Raw genomic sequence first — 4,436 nt, 5'->3', positions numbered from 1 at the left:
CGGCCACCAGTGGGGTCCGGGCCCGGCGACCCCGCCGACCACCCCCTTGCGCAGAAGCCTGCGTCCTTTCCTGCCCCGCACCCCCCATTTTCTCGAAAACTGTTCAACCCCATACTTTTTTAAAAGTAAAAATACATTTTAGGTGTACAATTCAGCGGCATGAAAGATATTCACAGCGTTGTGCAACCATCACTACTGTCTACTTTCTTCCTTGCCCAATAGTATGGTGTATTTTAAGAAATAAGGATTATAGGAAAATTTAACTGTTGAACTCAAGTGACTACATTAGCAAAGGAGACATTTTGGTTATGCAGCAAGCAAGCATTTAGCATTTCAGCTCTTACACTTTTTTAAAAGATCTAATTTTGAGCATGTGTCTTGAAGGTCGGATAGGCTGGTTTCAGTCTTACACAGTTAAAATGAGAAAGTTGGGAATACTCAAATATTTGTGTTTTGTTTTCTCTGTCTTCATCTTTTTTTGATGGGTGACTTTTTCATTTATTAAATGTTTCTAAATATGAACAAAATGAAGGACATTTTATATAATATTAATTACATTTCGGTAATAATGATTTAATTCAGAAAGATGGTGCCAAGTAACAAACTTTTTTTTTCAATTGCTCTCTGAGAATATTTAAGTGAATCAGAATTTACTAGGGCATTTTAAAGAACATTTAAGAGCATTCTTTGTTAGATAGGAACGGTTTATATCCATTCCACCCCCAAAAAATTTGTGCAGAATGTAGCTTGTATTTTCAACTCTGGGAGACAGTGTGGAATGTAGCATTGTTCAGATACATAAATGAAGCCATTTAAATACTTTTACAGATAAAGTATTTTACTTTTGTGACAAAAATATTGTTTTCATTTTTAAGAGTTGGTCTATCATCCATTAATATCTTAAATGATAAAAAAGGATTTTACTATTCTCTTAAGTAAACCTTTGAGTTCAAATAAAGCACTTTTTTTGGGGGGTTGCAGTGCTTGGGATGGAATTCAGGATCTTGCCCTTGTGAGGAAGGAGCAGTGCCACTGAACTAAATCCCTGGCCTAAAGTACTTATTTTTGAAAATTGAAGCCAGGTGTGATGGCACGGGCCTGTAATCCCAGTACTTGGGAGGCTGAGACAGGAGGATCCCTGAAAGTTCAAGGCCAGCCTGATCTAGGAGTGAGACATTAATCCCCTCGGATCTCCCCTCACTCTGAACACACTTGCCAGTTTCTGAGGCAGGTCTCCCAGTTCTCTTTGTATCTTTACGGGGTGCGGTTGAGTGCCATCCAACGGGAAGGCAGGCCCAAAAAACATCACAGTGCGTCCTCATCCACCTGATTTACCGGATCTGGTACCATGGCCCTTCTGGGCCTCCCCCAAAGTCAACATGTTCACCAGAGATAAACATTTTGAGTCGATTCAGGACGTGAGGGCAGCCTGACAGCACAACTAAAGTCACTATGGAAAGAGGGCTCCAGAGCTGCTCCAGAAAGTTCAGAACAAGGAAGAGCATGTGTGAAGCACGCGGGGACCTTCTGATAATGCGTCTTTTATTGTAATACATTTTAAAATCTGAAAACGCTGTATTTCTGGGTCCCACCTTGTGTGTGGCTCCACCTGATGCCAGGGACAGGGCTCTGAGTTCATCTCCACGGGAAGCAACACGGTTTCCGACTCAGGATGTGACGGAGTCGCCGCCGGGTCTCCTTGCTTAGTGCTCATTCACTTTGCTCCCTTCTCTTCCTGCTCCAGCTTCTCCACAAGAGCTCCCCAAGGGACGCCACACCTTCAGTCCAGCGCCATGGCGTGGCTGTTAGGGACACCAGTCCAGTGCTCGCCCCTGGAGGCTGTGCCCGGCTTGGCAGGGACCGAGGTGTGCGGGACCCCTGCACGGCCCGCACCCACCGCACTGACACAGGAGGAACTGTCTGAGGCCATATGGAAGGTCTGTGACGTACAATATAGTTAATGTGTGTAAGAGCCAAACTTCTTTTATTACATTTTTATGACAAGGTTTTTTAAAAGAGAGCAACACGACGCTAGTGGGACATTCCCACCCGTGCGTGTGAAACTAAGGCATCAGTGGCGGCCGCGATGCAAGGGGTTGCAGAGCTCAGTGAGTTCCCAGGCGCTCGTCGGACCCGGGCTCACCGCCTGCGCCCCTGGCCCCCGGAAATGGTTTTTCCAGACGTCTGAGCTGCCGGGCCGGGGATTTAGCTCAGTGGTTCCGCCGCTGCTTTGTAGGCGCAAGGACCCGAGTTTGATCCTCAATATCAAAAAAACAAACAAACAAAAAAAGTCCGAGCTGCCAAAGAGGGGGCAGAGACGGGGCGGGGCTCTGAACTAAGGGGCATTTTCCTCGCCAAGCTCAGTTGCTAAAAGCTCAGGAAAGAGACACGGCTCCTCTTCTCTGAATAAATGTCCGGTCGAGACTGTACTTTTTAAAGGTCAATTGATCAGCAACATTCACGTTTCTAGCATCAGGACGCTGTGTGCGTGACTACAACTATATTATGCGCAAAACCGCTGGATACACCTTTGCGTTGCTATCCTACAGCTGCCAAACTATTTTAACTTACTAAATTATGAAATGACACAACAAACCCACGTTTCATTATTAAATGAGGGTTGGGGATTTAGCTCAGTGGTTTTGCTGCCTGCTTTGCAAGCGCAAGGTCCCAAGTTCGAGCCCCAGTACCAGAAAAAAAAAAAAATTAAATAAGAAAATCTGGAGCAGAGCACAGTGGCCCAGGTCTGTAATCCCAGAACTCAGGGAGGCTGAAGCAGGAGGATTATAGGATCAAATGCTGCCTGCACAATTTAGATTGTCTCACAATTTTGAAAAAGGTCTGGGGATGCTGTTCCATGGTAGAATACTCTGGCCTTGACCCACAGTGGCATAAATGAAGCAATAAATAAACTTATACATGTGCTTGACCCCGGTATGCCCCTGGGTGAGTTGAAACACAAAGCTATAATCACTGTGCTGTTCTTCTCAAATGGCTCAGCCACAGGTGACAGGCACACGGGCTGTGACGAGACTGTGTGGCTGTGTGGAGGAAAGGTCAGCATGCACAGTGCCCGCCCCCGTGCACAGCTCCCTCGTCACCTATGCAGCAGTCCATGCTCCAGCACACCCAGTCTAGTCCTGAAAACCAGCATGCAAATCACATAAGCCATGCCAATGTCTTCACTCAGGAGGCTGAGGCAGGAGGATTGCCATGAGTTCCAGAGAGCCTGGCATGATGACTTCAAAGCCAGCCTGAGCTACACAATGATACCCAGTCTTGAAAAAGAAAAGAAAAGAAAAAGTAAAACAAAGCAGACCTTTTTTGTGGCTTCAGTCCATTCACAGTGTCATGAAAATACCACCTCCCTCTAGTTTCAAAATTTATTCAAAATCCCAAGAAGATACTCCATATCCACTAAGTTGTTTTCCCCCATTTTACCATGCACACGCGTGTGCACACATATGCGTGCATGCTGAACCTGTGCAGTGATTCCCAGGCTTCAGCTCATTACATGTCAAGGAAGCTGGCGGTTCCGTCTTGGCTCAGGACAGAGGGGTGTTGCCAACAGCACCGTCACCCCACGCCCTGGCGCACATCCGCAGGCCAGACTGCAGTCTGGGAATCTCTGACAGCCAGCCTCCCAGGCTCCCTCCCATGAGTCCCTTCGTGTGACTTGGGTTCTGTCTCTGCCAGCCCCAGAGCCCACCCCTCCCGCCAAGCCTCCTTCCGAGTGCCTCTGGCCTTACAGGTCACATCTCCTTCAGTCGGTGTCAGTGGTCATCAAGACCTCCCTGGAGGATATGGCAGGGCGTCAGGGACTGCAGCACAACTTACATGAGAATTAAGCTCATCGTGGGTGCACGCCTGTCATCTCAGCACTCGGGAGGCTGAGGCAGGAGGATGCTGGGAGTTTGAGACCAGCCTGGGCTACATGGTGAGTTCAGGGCCAGCTTGGACTACATAACAAGATCCTGTCTACAAACAAACAAATGAGGAGAGAGGATATTCAATTGTGGTATTTTACTTTCATGTGTGACACGAGGAGCTGCCCTTTGTACCCACTGGCCACCCTGCCGTGCATACTTTCTTGCTCAGTTCTCTCGACTGTCTCTGGAATGGAAATCTGCTGATGACATTCACCAAGAAGGCTCGGTCCTCGCCTTCTGTCCTCGGTGCTGGCTGGAGTGCCAGGCGGCGTCCCAAGAGCTCCAGCTGTCACCGTGGCCAGAAGGGCCCTGGAGCACAGGACTCAAGTGGGCTTGGCGTCCTCATTGAGAGTGGTGATGCGGGAAGTGCAAGAGGCCTGGTGTGGCCTGAGTGCCGCCTCCTCCCAGCCTGTCGCCTGTCACTTCTCTGGTTTCTGTCTTCTAGAAAACGTGTGACGTTCAGGGCATCGGCGGGCCCTAAATGGGAAATTTAATTTAAGTGAATCT

The sequence above is a fragment of the Fukomys damarensis genome, unplaced genomic scaffold (assembly GCF_012274545.1).
Source record: "Fukomys damarensis isolate Sample0158 unplaced genomic scaffold, DMR_v1.0_HiC HiC_scaffold_13, whole genome shotgun sequence".
Lineage (NCBI taxonomy): Eukaryota > Metazoa > Chordata > Mammalia > Rodentia > Bathyergidae > Fukomys > Fukomys damarensis.
Note: the sequence above shows the minus strand (reverse complement) of the source record.